Source organism: Anoplolepis gracilipes, chromosome 8, assembly GCF_047496725.1.
Source record: "Anoplolepis gracilipes chromosome 8, ASM4749672v1, whole genome shotgun sequence".
In the NCBI taxonomy this organism is placed as follows: Eukaryota; Metazoa; Arthropoda; class Insecta; order Hymenoptera; family Formicidae; genus Anoplolepis; species Anoplolepis gracilipes.
In genome coordinates this window covers 1,972,028-1,990,144 of record NC_132977.1, presented here as the reverse complement: position 1 = coordinate 1,990,144, position 18,117 = coordinate 1,972,028, and the positions used below count along the sequence as shown (strand labels likewise).

General features: G+C 40.0%; 1 protein-coding gene across 3 annotated transcripts in view; it reads right to left on the bottom strand.

The window, feature by feature from the left end:
* Window positions 1-18,117, bottom strand: part of Fz2 (frizzled 2) — a 70,839-nt gene that overhangs the window by 20,190 nt on the left and 32,532 nt on the right. Inside the window, exon 1 of one of the 3 annotated variants that reach the window (XM_072898264.1) lies at window positions 8,010-9,040. The exons of the other annotated variants lie outside the window; for them this stretch is intronic. The gene's annotated coding sequence lies outside the window, so the exon portion shown is untranslated. Of the gene's footprint in view, window positions 1-8,009; window positions 9,041-18,117 lie in introns of those variants that run through there. 3 annotated transcript variants of the gene reach the window in all.

The following is an 18,117-nucleotide window of genomic DNA, read 5'->3' as shown; positions in this document are numbered from 1 at the left end:
TACGCGGGTTGCTGTTAATCTAGATTCACTTAATTTAAATTTAAGTCTTTCATGCTTCTCTGAAAATATTCATATAGTCAATAACTATATTTCTTCTTAATATAAACGTAGGATTTATGTTGAGTAATAATGCAAGTAATAATCAAGAATTAATGTATATGCAACATTATACGGATTGTTTCAAAAATTATATGATATACATTTAATCGAATATGCGTCGCTAAATTTATCAAATATCACATTTGTCAATCGATACAAGATATCCAAAAATAATATATGCTACAAATTAATATATTGATGTACATATTGAAAAAGATATACGGTAACGGATAAACAGGTTTGATTTCCTTACCTACGTAGATACTCTGTAAACAGGATGTGAAAAAGAGTTAACGATTACATAGCCATTAACGCATTTGTGTTCTCGATTTGGTAAATTCAGAGCGATTTTAGAATGTGAGTTTTTCCGCATATTACGAGTAATACTGTAATCTAGAGGGGCATGGCGAATCGTTAACTAAGAGTTAGCTCAACCAGACTGTTGTCGGTGCGCAACCGGTTCGCGGTGATGAACGAAGGAGTTTTGCGTGCGCTTCCCTCGACATTGTTTCGCTTAACTCACTGGCGCTCTTTGTAAAGTAAATAAAGCCCGCGGGCTGCCTCAAATCCGCGATAAATCGTTCTTAATGGCGTATTCTTCCGATTCAGCTCGACGAGGTGTGCGAGAGATCGTGTTTCTTCAGGTGCGTCGAAAAAAAATACACCTTGAAGAGATTCTTCATTTCTCGCCTCTGGTTTAAATAAAATAAAAAAAAAAAAAAATCGTAAACGCGGCAACAATTCGATCGCTAACGATGAGCCGATTTAAAGACGAAGTAAATTATACGAAAAGCACGTTAAAATAGAAAGTGACGTGAAGCATCAACGAGTAAAGCGACAAAAAACCGCATCGTTGTCGCTACATGTGACTCATTTCCGGAATGGCAATTATCGGAAAATAGTACACCTAATATATAGAACCGGTTTATGTCTACGGAAATATATATTATAAAATCGCAGCACATATTAAATATACGGTAAATGTAATTGATATCGTTTTTCTAATTTTGTCTGTTTCTTTATATTTTATCGTTATATTTGTTAAATATTAAATATTATAATTATTTTTGAAATAAAAAAATCTTTAATTACGTTTTATTATATATAAAGGATATTGAATAAAGAAGAAAATGTTTTATTCTCATGAATTTTAGCAGAACAAAGAGCACACATAATATAGTAGACTGTACAAGTTACACACTTATACAAAGAAGAAGAAAGAAAGACAAAAAAAGTTAGAACTTATAAAAGTTAGAAAGAAGATAAAACAAGATGGAAATACGTATAAAGAAATAATATAATATTTTTTCAGTCTATCCCAAACAATAGCACCTAAGAATATCGTTCTGTATTCTGTTAAATTATATAAGAATAACTACTATATTCCGTAACACAACGAGCAGTTTATCGCGAAGATTCAATCCCACAGTCTTCACTGTAGTCTGTAGTTAGTGAATAACTAATGTTGCAGCGTGGATGCATTCGCACGCACGAGTGAACAGACACACACAAACACACATATACGAACGTATACGCACACGCGTATCCTGGTTTCACCTGCCTCGACGCAGGGAGGAACGCAAGACAAAGGGAGGGTGTCGCTTTCGCTCCTTCTCGTTTCTCTGTTTACACCGTGACGAAGTGCCGTAACAGCAAAGGAAGGTAGAAACGAGTGGTTCGGAAGTGGGCTCGGCGCGCGAATTCCCTCGTAAAACGTTCCGCCCGCGAGGGAAACAGCAGCAGCAGCAGCAGCAGCAGCAACGGAGGGAAGGAGGTGAAAAAATCCGGTGGAGCGAGATACGCTCGTTGAGCTTTTCCGCGAAACAACGCAAACGGAAACACCGTGGCGGACGCGCATATAATGGTCGAAAATAATTACGTTTAACCTCCGCGCGTCGGAAAAACTCGCGCGTTTTCTACCGCGCGAAAATTACGCGACGCCGTGAAAAATGTCGACCGGAAAAAAAATGTTACAGAATAGATGTTACATCTTCGTTCGACTCGCGCGTTGACAGTTGATTTTTACATCGTTAGATTTCTCGTTGTTTTGTTGATATTTAAGAGAACGTGGCTGACGTTGCATAGTTTTCGAAATACAATTTTTTCCCCCTCCCTATCGTGGTGCCGAAAATGGATGTCGTGTACAAACTTTGTGAATAAAAAGATATGTCATAAAAGAATGGGATTAAAAATGTTAACAGCTTGTAGGAACATACGGCTGACGAATCATAGGTTTTCAAATATTGGATTTGATAGACGATATCTCTTGCTATCGCTACTCCGTTCTCTTATCGATAAATCCACGTTATCGTCGAGTCTGTAGTACCAATTTTAGAAGTGTTTCTAACAAGTATATTCTATATACATGTTTCTTTATTAAATGCGGAAACCTTTATATACTCTGGTTTGCTAACATGAGTCATATACATGAGTTACTTCATAATGTGAGAATAATGCAATGACGAAATGATACTCTCACCACAAAAGATATGCGTATATTATAGTGCCACGTAGTTAGTTTTCATACTGTCTTTCACTACTAGCTTTCTCAACAAATTAAATTTGTCTGATAGGGATCAATTTTTAATTAAATTTAAATTCCATTACTCATTTATTTTATTTGGTTTAAAGATTCATGTATAATTAATACAAATAAATGCTGAATGCAATTAAAATATTAAAATATTAACATTCAAAAATTCTGTTGTATATAATCTAAAACAAAAATCTTTTATGATAAATTTTGTTATCAATTATTTCTCGCATAATGAATAAGTCACCTTGATAAGATATAGAACAATAAAAAACAAAAAATAGTGAAAATTCAACGTTATCGAGAGAAAGAAGATAGAACTTTATCCCATGTTCCATTCGCAAATAATAAAACGAATCAAGTTTGAGATCGCAAATACGACGATGACACTTTTTTTTTTTTCCATATTCAATGCTTCTCATTTGTATTGCCTGATCAGCAACATAAAGAGCCGTAAACTTTAACGAGCATTCGAGTGAAAAAGAAAAAAAAATACATGCGGCAACATAAGCAAGTTTAAAAACACTTCCGCACTTCTTTCTTCGACCTCCGCAAACATTTTTTTTTCTTTCATTAATTTCCCCCTTCTTTTCACACGCCTTTAAATCTATTCATGGAATCATTTAGACGTGGACCTCGAAAAATCACTGGAGCCTCGACGAATCCATTTGCAAAACGATCCAACACATTCTCTACGTCGCGGCAGCCATGTGTCGAATGTGCCAAAGTACACTTTTGACAGAACGGACTAAGCAAAACGGATGAAAATGTATTCTCTCGCCCGTCTCGATAAACTCATGTGTGTCTCTCGCGAAACGTGCGTCATGCGTTTTCCTTCGATTGCGCCATTGAATAAACTGAAGCGAGAATAAAATAAACGCATGATTGGAAACAAGAGCGTATTGCTCTTGAATGTATTAAGCTACATATGTATATATTATTGAAATAAAATTTTGAAATAAATATTTTAGAAGAAATAAAAAAAGAATTTATAACAAAATAATTGCAAAAAAATGGAACAAAAACTAAATGCTTGATGCACATTTCGCTTGGGAAGTTAAAATACTTAATGGTTAAGTAAAAAAGAAAAGTTTCAATTTCAACAATTAGTCGAGAATTACGGAAACAAATACAAGAACCGCAACGGCAAACCCTCGATCGTGTTAATGATTTATGGTCTCTTCCAGCGGGAGCGCAGGTCTATAAAATCGCTCTATGTAGCTTAGCGTGTTGTCGCCCCAAAGCCAGCCAGCCCCCCAATAAAGTGGCCATAAAATAATCGCCGTGCCGGACGAATTGTATCGTTTTCCGATGTGTGTTACACGCTCGGTACGCTCGACCCGGTTTTATCCGAAGCCGGCGCGTTCGCGACATAATTCACCTTCTCGCCGGCATTCGGAACGAGTCAATTATAGCGTGTTCTAATTGCGCCGACGACGTAGCAGCCTCGCCCGAGAGAGTTGTAAAAGGATCCAGACGAGCTCTGAAATATCCAAAAGGGTCGCAACGAAAGAGAGGAAGGGAGAGAGAGAGAAAGGAGAAGATCGCTCGCTCATAGACGTCTCCCACCTGCGCGGGACGATATATCACTTTAAACCAGAGAACTCGGCCTTTTTATTGCCTCACTAGGCGACGATCGCGGCGCATAACCAAAACAAGCCTGCAGTAATTATTACTCCCCTTAAATATCGTTGCTCGCGAGTCTTTTGATTTTATTTTCCAGAAGGAAAGAAAGAGAGAAAAGCTACAGAGAGAGTTTATATATATACATATATATATATATATATATATATATTTCAGTATTATCGTGCAATGTAATATTTTTTCCAAGTTTTCGTAAAAGATAAAGAAAAGTTTTAGCGTCTCGAGCTAGCAGAACTTGAAGCTTTGTTTATTCTCCGAAGCACACTTCAAAGTATTGCTTTACTGTTGCTACATTGTTTCAGGCTTTTGTCCACGCGGCTAGTATTATACGTGGAACTCAAGCGAGTTCCGCGATTCCAAGTTCACTCGGAAACTGCACGACTCCGGTCGAGGGTTAAACTTGTGACTGCGCGTAACGAAATAGTCGAGAGTCACGCGAGCTCCGAAGACGATAAGATAACATCGCTCCAACAACGATCGAAGAGATTGTCCTAAATGCGGGTAAGACTATTCGAGGATTTTCCGCTATGGCGATGTGAAATTCCATGGAGGGTTTTGGCGAAATTCCATCGAGAGTTTTTTTTACGACAGTGTAAGTAACGATACTACGATATGGTCGAAATATCGAAGATACTATACTTCAATATTCCGATACTTTAAAAGTATAATGTATCAATATCGTATATAAGAGAACCTTTCAGTATCAAATATATATTATTACAATACATTATACAGAAATGATAATATTTTCTTTTTCTTCCAAGCAAAATAAAAATTATGTATATTATTATATGCAATTCAATTTTATTAGAACGCAACGTATCATTTCGGCTACTCATCTTAAAATTGTTAAAAGATATCGATATCGCCTATTGATATATTCATATCGGTGTTTCAGCTTGATGTACTTACATAAGACCGGCGTAACAAAATTAACAGTGCCGACGACGGCTACGCGACGAAAGATTTGCGATGCAAATATGTACAATATGTCAGCGGCGAACGTAGTTAGGCGTTACAACGCTGTTGTAACGGCGGGCTCTTTTGCGGCTCCCTACGACGAACTTGCCGACTACAAAGCAAAGCGGGCGTCATTCTTATCGTCGCTCGTAAATATTCAATCCATCCGCCGAGAAAATTAAGGCGCGATAAAGCGGCTGTTTAGCGCCAAATCCAAACGATAGCGAACGACGAGTGCGAAAACGCAAATAATCGCGAGAGCGAAAAATACCCGCGCGCTCGTAAATAGCCTGTGTGCGCGCATGTGTATGCGTATGCGTATGCGTGTTTGCGGCGCAAATTTAACGAGAGGGCCGATATATACGCCGGAAGCTGCACGCGATAGTCGTTAAAAAGGCTGACAGATAAACGTCGGATGCGCGGTTTGCAGCGCTTTCTTTCTTTCTCTCTCTTTCTCTCTCTTTCTCTCTTTCCTCGTCGCGTCAGATTACATCTCGCCCAATTTCCAAACAAGCGCTACATTCTTATCGCGCGAGCCGACTTTTTCTCGGTGATTTACGTTCGCGGCAGCATCGAGCGTATAATACCTGCGTTTTCAACGGATTCTCGATTATTACGGACTTGCACACGGTTCGGCAAACGCGAACATCGCCGCTTTCTCGTCGACGCGAACCCTAAGCCAAGGTCATCGCGACTTCGCATTGTTGTCGCGCATTTATGGTAATACGCTGGTAATGCGCGATCCTATGTTAGCATGGTGTCTCATTCGCGTGCACCGTTGTATTACGTGGCCATGGTAAACGAGTAATTACGATCTCTTCAGAAAGTCACTATCTGTAGAAATGTGAATCTTTTACGTCTAATAATCGTAACTTAAACTCTGACACGCGTTTCTTGAAAAAAGCAGCGATCTCAACTTTTTAAAATTTTTAGAATCATATTTTGAAATTTATATTAAAAAATGGATGAAGTTATCATTGTATAATAAATTTGTACGAGTTTTCTGTCATACTAATATATTAATGGATACTTGATGTAAGTTGAAATGCTTTTAAATCTGTAATTATGTTTATTTCAAATTTACTAATTGTACCTAATATTACTGCGTGTAATACGTAATGTCGAGCATAATGTATACAGTTTGCTAATATAAAGTTCCATACGGACTCCAAGACAGTAGAAAGCGCAACAACAGATTCATACAGTCAACTGGGATATTAAGCAAATAAGCATCCGCCATCCCGCGGGATAACAATGATTGCACTGTATTAAGCACTCTTGGTGTGTACGTATCCGATAAAGCACAACGTCTTTTCGCGAATCACGGGGCATCCTATTTATGAATCTAACATGGAAGTGAGGAATTTTAGTTTACAAAATAATTTTTAGTTTAGTGACAAACTTAAATTTAAACAAAAAAAAAATATATTTTTTTGTCTATTCGCGAATCACGGGGCCTCCTATTTATGAATCTAACATGAAAGTGAGGAATTTTAGTTTAAAAAATAATTTTTAATTTATTGAGAAACTTAAGTTTAAACAAAAAAAATATATATGTATATATATATTTTTTTTTTGTCTATTCGCGAATCACGGGGCCTCCTATTTATGAATCTAACATGGAAATAAGGAATTTTAGTTTAAAAAATAATTTTTAATTTATTGAGAAACTTAAGTTTAAACAAAAAAAATATATATGTATATATATATATATATATTTTTTTTTGTCTATTCGCGAATCACGGGGCCTCCTATTTATGAATCTAACATGAAAGTGAGAAATTTTAGTTTAAAAAATAATTTTTAGTTTAGTGAGAAACTTAAATTTAAACAAAAAAAAAATATATATATATATATATATTTGTTTCATATGTATTAAATTAATTTGCGCATCGCAGAAAGAAGTCTTATATTAGCTTGAATTTCTGTTGGATATTAATGATCGATTTCACCAGTCGCTTTCTCGAAACAGTCTCGCTTAGATATGATTTATCTAGTTTCATCGATTTCCGTTACTTTGTGATTGCTCGGCCAACGCTATTCCGAGAAACATTGAAACATCGATAGATCGTCAATTTTTCACGTCACGTTTTGTAATAGCGGGTAGATCGTCAATTTTTCACAGTCGTTAAATTCGAGAAAGGTTGTCGAACTCGAGTCTGCGGTTCCGTTCGGCAAAGAGAGGACTTATTTAATGGAACATAGATCCTCACGCGCGGCTCTCAACTGTGACGACTTTCCGCCGGCGTGGATTTGCATAGGGAGACGGCGGTGTATATAGTATAGAGCGGAATTGCAATCAAGATTCGTCGTCCGAGCCGAACCCGGAGAAACGACGCTCTCTCGTTTCTCTCGTCTCTCTCTCTCTCTCTCTCACTCTCTCGGTTTCTCTATCTCCCTTGGGTCCGTTTGTGCGCGAGGAAACAGCGTGTGGCTACGGGCGGAGGATGAGGATGAGAACGAGGAGTCGGAGAAGGCTTGCGGAATATATGCTACGCGCTCGTGGATGCTCGTTTGCAGCATTCGCAGAGAGCCCCGACAGAGAGGGAACGGGAAAGAGTCGGGGAGGGAAGAGAAAGCCTCGTCGAAACGAGATGTGTCTGGGAGGGAAAGAGACGGGGAAGGAGAGAGAGAGAGAGAGAGAGAGAGAACCTGAGAGAGGTACGGAGGAGGACGCAAAACAGTTCTACCGCGCGGTGAAGCTGGTCAAGAACGGGAAGACCGAGCGGCTATCGCGCGCCAACCCTTCTCGAAAACAAAGCCGGATTCTCACCTTGATTTATCGCACGGACTCCTGCTGTGCTCCGCTCCGCTCCGCTCCGCTCCGGTTGTCCGCCTGCGGAGAGTCGAGTAGTCGCGGCAGCCGCGCCGGGTAGCTACTCACCCCGGCGAAAATTAATCCATTATATTCCTGGTGTATCGTGATAAAAAATGGAACGCGCGACCGGCGACGGGGGAGCCTCGATTCCGTTAAGATAAAACACGAGACGTTCAGTCCCGTCGGATAAAACACATTCGTCGTCGCTAGTTGCTTTCTTGCTGCTGGCTGCTGCGCGACTGGCCAGCGGAGCGCTTGTATACACGATGTACGAGCGGTCGGGAGCACTAAATCAGATGCGTAAACAAACGTCTCGTGTCTTATATCTCGCGCACATGAAACGTCCTAACTCTGTGTATTTACTCCGTATCGAGCGCGCGCGCGCATATACAGGCACAACAGTAGTTTCTCCAAATATTTTGCTTGGAACAGACGCGCGGCATGTATTCACGATCGACGGGAATACGAGAATACGAGAATACGAGAGAAAGAAAGAGAGGCACGTGAGACCGAACGAACGAGTCGCGACCCTACCCCGACGACGGATATGGACGCACTGAGCACTGACTCCGAAGTGACGCGAACACGAGCGGGAGGGCACGACGAGAGCGCCGGAGTCAACGACGAAGCCGGAACGATATATATATGCGAGAGAGGGAGGGAGAGAGAGAGAGAGAGAGAGAGAGAGGGGGAGACCATGGAAAGGAGAGCGACGGCCGTAGCGCTCGTGTGTTTTCGTCGAGTTTCGGCGCGCGGAGCTACCGGCCCCTCGGCTTCCCCTCTCTCGGCAGAGCTCGACTGGTACACGCGAGCGAATCACGCAGCATCTCGTGCATCTCTCGACGCTGGGCTCTGGCTGTCGCAACCTCGCGCGAGAGTCCGACTTTGGCTTATGTTAACCATATATATATGTGCGTGCAGATGCAGACTCACGATGATGCTCGGAGTATCACCGATCACCGTGTGTGCGCGCGCACCTGTGTGTACACACAGGCGTGTGCACACACGGTGGAGAATGCACGATGTTATCCCCCCCGGGTGCATCGCACGCTAGGGCCGTACTACACGCGCGCGCGAGATGACGTCACGCGCGGGCGCCGTGCGGCGTGGATAACGAGAGACGGCCGGACAGGATCTCTCCCTTCGTTCCATCTTTCTCTTTGCTCGGGGTCTTCGGGATTCACGAGCGCTTATTATCGGGGTCCGCGGTTTTCTTTCTCTTCTTCTCTCCTTCAGCTGAGCGACTTACTGCTTTCTTTTCGGGCTGGTTACGAGCGTCGAGCGTCGAGAGACGAGAGACGAGAGACGAGAGACGAGAGACGAGAGACGAGAGACGCGAGACGCGGTCAACCCCTCGACTCGTAGGTGGATTCGCTCTTGCGCGGTATTAACGACGTCTCGTGTAGGTACGGTCACGACCGGTTCCGAGGAGGACCTACCTACCTACCTACCTCTTCGAGATCGAGATCGAGATCGAGGCTCGAGGACACGAGGCGGCGAGTTCGACGATCCCGGGTTGACGCGATAAACTTTCCAATTCGCGCTTTGCTGCCGGTAAATGACGCCTTGCCCGCTACGACCGATTCGTTCGATGGTAAATTTTACCGATAAAGATGTCTGCAAAAGTGCATAATAATTAAAATGATCGGAAAAGCGGATTAATAAGTAATAGCGTCGTCATTGTTCGTTCTCATCCGGAACACCTGCGAAGCTGATTAAACGCGGCGTTGCGCTGGGAATTTTCTGTCGCAGAATTCCAGCTAAAAATACCGTCGTCCTTCGTTCTTTTTTTTTTTTCTACTTGATCGCCGTTCCGTCCGTCGTTATCGCGTTCGAGAGTTACGCTGATGTAAAATGGAACTGCCCAGACTCGTTGCGTGAAGAAAGAGTACCGTGTAACTGTCCGCTACTGGCCGAATTTTATGTGCTTTCACGGACATCCGTGGCGGACACGCGTGCGAAAAATTAGGGTTTTTTCGCGTTGAAAAAAATTGCCAACTGGCATGTTTATTACAGTCGTAAAGCCGTGCGCGAGGAGACGAATATATATTACATCTTATACGCTGATATCTCTGTAAATATCTCCGTAACGTTACGTATTTTTTATCTTTATGTAAGGCATTCGCAATATGGACAATAAGAATGATAATAAAGAATGGTATAATAAGATGGCCTAATGCTTAATTATAAATAAAGAAAATAAAACTCTTATCTCTCATCTTAAATCTTATCTTATATCCATTTTAAACAACTTTACCTATATTCGAGAGACATAATAAAAATATAAAAAAGTAATGGAAAATTTTTTCCTAATTAAAAAAGCAGTTTCCAACTTGTCAAGAAATCTCCGTTAGAGTCTGACACATTGGCGATAACATATTTTGTCATCGCCTTGCATCTCCCATAGATACATCCATGCTAAACATTCGTTCCGACGTTCTCGACATCGAATAAATTTTGCATCGTATCGTGATCTGACACCAAACATCTTCCTTCATTGCTCGCATGCAGACGTCACTATATTTGAGATATATTCTTATATTCTTGCAAATATATAATATACACATATATCGTCGGTTTTCTTGTGGGCGAAGGTAATATCCTCACCGAGGCCGGCGAGGATCCCCCGCATGATATGCAAGGGGACGCAAGACCCTCGGGCATACGCTTTTCCCTGATAGAGCAATAACGAGGGGGAAGTCTCGGAGTTTGGTGTCTTCTCCTCAGCGTCTGCCGTTGGCGTTTGCAAAGGAAACGGCGACGATCGGTTCGGGATTGGTTCCGATTACCATTTCGCGAGACTTCAGACGTTAGAGTCTCTATAGACGCGTTACTCGTCTGGACAGTGAATGTAATTCTCCGTACGAGCCAGGTGGTCCGTTGCAATCTCTCTCTTGGTAATCGGATCGAGGCTAGGAAGGAGAAGGAAGCTCTCCACGGGAGTTTAAAGGTCAAAACACGTCGAGGCTGTCTATTCCTTTTCGCGGGTTTGCGGTCGCAGCAGCTTCGATCCAATTTACCAGCGAGCTGTGCTGGTATATGACAACGTCTGCAAGATGCAATGAACTGCGCAAGAAAATACGACGAATCTATTTCAAGTCTACACGTTGATGATGATCAAACACAGCTAACAATAAGATTAAATAAGAAAGATTTTAAAAGGGCGTAAAGTCATTTCAAATTGCTCATTGTGCTACAAGAGGCACTGTAAGCACACAGATAATAGCCTATTCTTTGTTTCAACATATCTCACAATCAATACGTTTATAATAATCTACAAACACAAAATTATCCGTGATAATTTTACAAATTTTTCTCTTTCATTGAATAAAAGAATAATGCTGACTATTTGAAAAACTATTTTGAAAAAATATTGATCTTGTTATTTCGCCAACAAATTTGGCAAATTTTTCCTAGATTCGATAGAGAGACGTGTGCAATTTTTGATAAGTTTTCCGAAAGAGCGAGAATATTCAATACCATCGAGACGTATAAAGGAACGAAAAAGAGAAAGATGTGTGTGTGTGTGTGTGTGTGTGTATGTGTGTACATATCCATATACATACACACGTGTATATATATATGTATGCATAGAAATCGAGAAAACGACACCAACGTATATTGAAGTCTACATTGAGGTATTCGCTCCTTGTGGATTTTCGGCAACGTACGTCCACGTTCATTGTCAGGTCACAGTTGACAGTACGCTTGGCGACCAGTCAACGAAACCAAAATAGGGGATTCTCGGGGGAGGTCTCGTCAGGTCTTTCGCAAAGAAACTCTGTCATCCCCGCACTTCCTGCAACGTCGCTTTAGAAAAGACGCCCGAAAAGCAATTTATCTTGAGAGGACGGGGCGAACGTTAAATGGATTTCCCTTTCAGAGGATTACGCGTTTTTATTCAACGTGAAATTAGCTTATAGATGCGACGCGGGGCTCTCACATCTCGAATGAATCGTCTACGGTCTACAAAATTCTCTGGGAAGAAAGAGTGTCCCTTGAATTCCCCTCCCCTCCCCTCCCCTCCCCTCCCCTCCCCCCCTCCTCGGATTTCTCTCCACGGCCGACGAAACATTGTCTCACGAGTCGATCGCGAGTCGACACGCGATGCACGCCGTTGTTTTACGGTTTATCGTGTGAATCGTTAAAAGTTCAGAGTACATATAATGACGAGATGAGAGAGGGGAGGGGGGGGGGAGGGGCGTGAATAAATTACTCTTAACAGCTTATATTTAAAAATCTCACGATGTAAACAATCGCTGGGTTCGAGAGATAGCGAAGGGATAGATTACGACTTCCTGTCACCTCATCATCCGTATGGTATGTGCTACATAATGCGTCGCGTTCACCGGTAGAGTCGGATGATGAGAGCCCGCCCGTTGATAACGCCGTCATATCAGTACACCAGGTGCACTCTTGCATTGCGTTTTTAAGGTTCTCATAACAATGCGTCAAAATTCTCATAATAATACGTCATGCACCGATTATATAATTTAGTCTTGGTTCATTTGAGACTTGTAAACATATGTGACAAAAGTTTGTTACACGTCGCTTAGGTGGATCTCGCGAGTAATTCCGAGATAGTTTTAAATGATAATGACACACTTCTTGATTTTTTTTTGCGTGGTCGTTTGGTAAAGGGATTACGAAAGCCGTTCGTTGTATCAGAATGCCAATCAAAATTCACAGACGAGTGTTTACTTTAAAAGAAATATGGTTAAGAGTCTACGTCCTGTTGGTCGTGGAATAAAATTAATGTAAATTAAGTGCTTTCTAAACGAAAGAGACGAGGAGTTTTGCTCTCTCAGAAACCCTCATCATGTATCTGTTGGAGGTAGAGACGTTTCTTTTTTGAGTGCCACAAATTGATATTAGAGTCAAGTGACCAAAACGTTCCTTTCCTGCCTGCAGGTCGGTTGCGTCGGAAGGAGAAGGACGACGAAGGATACTGTCCGGACGATATGCTACACGAGCTCTCCGGGGGTCTGTCGGCCATTTTCAGGATACGGCCTCGCGCATGAGTCCTACGGAAGATGCAGTCACAACTTTCTCGGCTTTTATGTCTAGACGGCAATCTCCCTTCTCTATTGTTCGCTTTTCGAAAGCCTGATGACCCCTCCGCGCGATGTGCTCCGCAAGTTTGCAAACAACGTAAAAAGACTGTCCCTCCTTCCCAATCGAACTCACACGTCGCTGCGAACAATCGAAGTCGAAATTGAATTGCGATTATATCGGTCTGGGGATATGTCTTTGAATGGCTGAACTAAATAAATAACAGATAAACAATGTTATTTTTATTTATACATATAGTATTTTTCTCTTTTATATTATATTGTTGCCGTTGTGTTATCTTACATATTTATTATTTAATTTTTTTCTATTTTAAAAGATGCAACTATTTATTGTAAAAAAGTTACAAAGTTGTCACCGTTATTTCAATTTTACGTACAAACAATATCTAAGAATAAATTAAAATTTTACAGAGACACAATTGCATATCAAAAAATATTCTTTCATCTCTATAATCTTTTTGAAAATCCTCCGTATATGCGCGTTTATTTTTACAATTTGTATGTAGCGAACAAATTTGCACGCTGCAATTGTGTTGCGTAACATTCGTCTAACTTGAAAAAGAAAGTTTCCCAGTGAAAAATCTAATAACGGAGTTCTTGACGAGTCAATACGCTTTTCCGTGCGTTTCGAAACGTTGAGGATGCTCTTGAAAGGACTCTTTTGATTTCTGCGTCTGCTCACACACGTATACAGCCATACGTATGTATACAGAGTATCCGAGAATAAACGATGGCATTTCAATCGATTTTCATAACACAAACTATTGGTATAATTTTTTTAAAAATAATATCAGCAATTAAAACAGTTTTACGATCTATTCAATAAATTTCGATATCTGTCCTATTAATAACACGCCACATGTCACGAGCTTAATTTCTACCCTCGATCAAAAACATCTGGCGTATTTCCCGCAATTGTTTTTATTATTCTATCCCTGAAATGGCGTACCTAAATCTCTATTTTTCATACTGTATATATATTTCTTTTATGTGTCCCCATAAGAGTCTCGTCTAAACTGTCGTTGGACAAAGATGACAGATTTCTGTTCGACCAATCAAAATGCAATTAATCTCGTCCAATGATGGTTTAAGTGAGTTTTCTACGAGAACATAAAAAATGTATAAGAAATAAATATTAATCATCTCAGAGATAGAAACAATTACAAGAGTTACAGACATTCGTAATCGAGTGTGGAAATTGAATTTCATTATTACGTGTGCCGTGCTCTTAATCAAGCACATATCGAAATTTACTAAATAGATAATAAAATTGTTTGAGTTGCTCATTATTACTTAAAAAAAAAATCATACCAATATTCAGTTGGTGTTATTTACAAAAATCGATCAACACTCCACCATTCATTCTTGGACACTTTGTGTATGCGCATATATATGTATATATATATATATATATATATATATATATATATATATACGGCTCTACATATATTTTCAAGCATGTTTTGCGCGTAGCAAAAGAGGATAATCGCAAGTTCGCAACTGTCGACAGAGATATAAAATTAAAACGACCTGGATGAACATTCAATTGACAATGAAACGTTGGGGAACACGCGCGTCGAGACGCCGCGCGAGAATATAAAAGCCGTTGATTCCTACAAATCTCGCAACGCGAAGTCTCTGACATTCAAAGCGTAGGCAGTACGATTGGTTGCGAGTACCGGTCGAGCGGTAACCCGAGATGAAAGGTACGCGGCCAGAGCGGAGGAGAGATGCCAGAGTGAGATTTAATAAGTGCCACGATGCACAGGTAGGCGACGTCTTAACATTATAAAGCCGCCTACAGGGAGTCGGATTTCTTGCCATTCTACGATAATTCCGTCCTTGTCGCGCGCGCGCAACCGCGCGTGATCGTCTCCCCTTAACGAGCCTCGTGAGACGTATACTCGCTCGACGATCGATGTATCTCACCAAAATATAACAGTCCAGCCGAGGAGTACAGTCCGTTGGCTTAGTCGCGAAAATACGGAATCCCGATCGTATCTGCATGATCCACTACGTGAGGCCCTATCGGATTCTATCATCTGTGTTACTAGGCTGCACCCTTGAATCCCTTTCCACCTTAGGCTTGTATCGATTCGGGGACAAAGGTCCTAATTAATAGTTCCTGCCGCGACAATTCGGTCGATAGATGATAAAACATACATAGGCGTAAATTTTACGAAGAAAAAAATTTGACAATATAATATTAAATTCAATTAATTAAATTATATTTTGCGCAATAAGATTTACCAAGCAAATTGTATTTGATACGATTAAAATTTTTATTATAGTTTATTCTTAACGTTTCAAGTTTCCTATTTTTAAATATTTTGGTACGTTAGTTGTGAGATTTATACTTTAAGAGATATGTGTATATTTTTCCTGTGATATATTTCTTTTTTTCCAAAAGTTTTTTGAGAGTTTGAAAAGAATACAACTTATTATTCAGCGACAGGATACAACACATTTACACCCTCAGTGATCCCGTAAAGGTATCAAAGTGTAAAAAAAGGAACTCGTATTTTTTTAAACTCTTTTCAGTATTGGTGTCTGACTTTCTAGTAACAATGTTCGACTTGCGTAACGAAACTCTCTTTTCTTTTAAACATGTAAAGGATATTTCAAGCACTTAAATAACAGTGACCACTCTCTGTCAGTTTCAATGGTTGCAATTTTTAAGATCGCTCCTTTTTGACCCTCCTACGTCGTAAAACTGTTTCTTCAAGAGAACGAAACCCTTAATTTGCCCTCTATTTTCATGTAAAGTTGTTTTCTATTTTCTCCACGCTACATGACCTTGTTGTACCGGCCTGTTGACAGCCGTGTAACCAGCTTCTTTTCACAAATAATATCCATGCGATTTTCAAAGGCTTGTGGAAAAATGTAAATTTCTATCTTGCTCAAGGGTAATAAACTCGAATTGTCAATCAAATTGACGATGTATATATATCGTATACATATATATAATATATATATATATATATATATATATATATATATATATATACGATGGAGTTCGTCAAATGACGAAGCGTTTTTCATTAGTATGCTGTGGTTATACGATCGTCATGTGCGTCGTTTTGGCCTCATGTCGTCAGTTAATTAAAGAATTTAACGATAACGTCGGAAGCAAAATTAATTACGTTCTATCCATAATTTCTTACGAAGAAAATTGTAACATGCAGATAGTTTCTTTACATCTTGATGTGCCGATAATATCGGTGGATAACGAGGACCCATTATGGTCCATAAATCAGAATTTACATCAGGTGTGACTGCAGTTACTTGACGTAATTATATAGCGTCTAATGACATCGCGAAGAATGCATATTCAAAATTTTATGTTTCAATAATTTAATAAGTCCTTTTCGGCATAAATACTATTTACGCATATATGTTTGAATTGTAAAATGAATTAAGAAGTGTTTAAAAAATGTTTTTCTCTCGATCGCGCGTATAATATATAATAGTTTAAGCTTTTGATAAAAGATATTCGAGCTTGGACTTATATATTTGTTAAACAATGGTACACTAAAATCCGTATAGCGAAATTTGAAAAATGACTACACGCCGCGCGTGTGACGTACGTCGTAAAGACAACTTTAACGATGTCGACTTTATACGAGCACGTCGTAGTTGTTACGACAAGCGGATTTCTCGTATGCTGTTTCGCGCGACAGTACACCCAGTCTCACGATAATCGACGTTGAATCGGAGCGGAATGGAAATACATTCCCACATTGGAACGTAACATCACCCTCGTGGGTTACCTCTGTGCCGCGTCCTGTAATAAAGTCGTAACGTACGGCGCCCCGTAAATTCGACAGAATATTACGGTACGGCCTGCCAGCCTTTCGTTTGTCGTAAGGCTTGTAGCCGGTGATCACGTTGAAATTTACCGACGTGTCGGCTCTCATCGTATAACCGCGCGTGCACGCCTCTCGGCCCTCGGCCCTCAGCGTGTAAACGCGGCATGTGTGTACATGCTCGCGCGTATATTTATCAGAGAAACGCGCGAGTCAAATCCACCGGTTTCTGTACCACCGCTACACGATATCCGCATCAGACACCAGGGACGGATACGGTGTAATCTTTTGGTACGCGCGTCTCTCCTGCCGTACCGCCATCCGCGGGCCTGCTATTCGCAATTAATTTCTCTCGCTCGCCGACGGTCGATTTACGCCGCTACATTTTTTTTTTTTTTTTTTTTTTTTTTTTTTTTTTTTTATGTACATTAAAACAGACCATTAAAAGCGCGGATGTGTGAAAATGTTACGCGTAAAACGGAATTTCTGTTATACGATGTGTACATTTTTGCGCGCACCGGGTGTCCACACTCATACTTACGGTACATATTTTTATATCCATTTCATAATTCTCTCTAATTTTCCTTAACGAACATATCCTGATGGTTAAGCGTTTAATCATATCCCTGTTTACATACAATTCGATCGACGTGAATCAGAAAAAAAAGATTTCATCGTGCATTTCTAAATGCTTAATCTTCTAAAAGTAAAAAATATATCAACTACAAATATAATAATAATATTTTAAATGTATATTTCAATCATGAGACTTGAATTATTGCTATGATTTTTTTGTATTTTTATCTTCAGTTGCTCACTAGTTGATTACGTGATAATGTCAGTCTATAAAAAAATCTTTTTAGGATTTTCTTTAATCTTTAGGGATTTTAAGATATGAAAAGAAAAGTTTCTAAAAAGGCAAGAGATTAACTTCTATTTTAGTATCTTTGACAAAAAATGACCGGAAGTTGATTGTTTAAAATGTCAGGTAAAAAAAAACGACAGTTAAGGAAATTGTTTGCACGGATGACAGTGCAGCGGATAAGTAACACTGAAAATATTATGAGATTATCTGTTTTAGACGTATATTTTAGAGATAAATCTTTCCTATCTCTCTTATCTCTCTTTACGTAACGACGGTAGCTTTGCGAAAAAAAACCCGAAAAAGCTATGGGGTCTATCTTC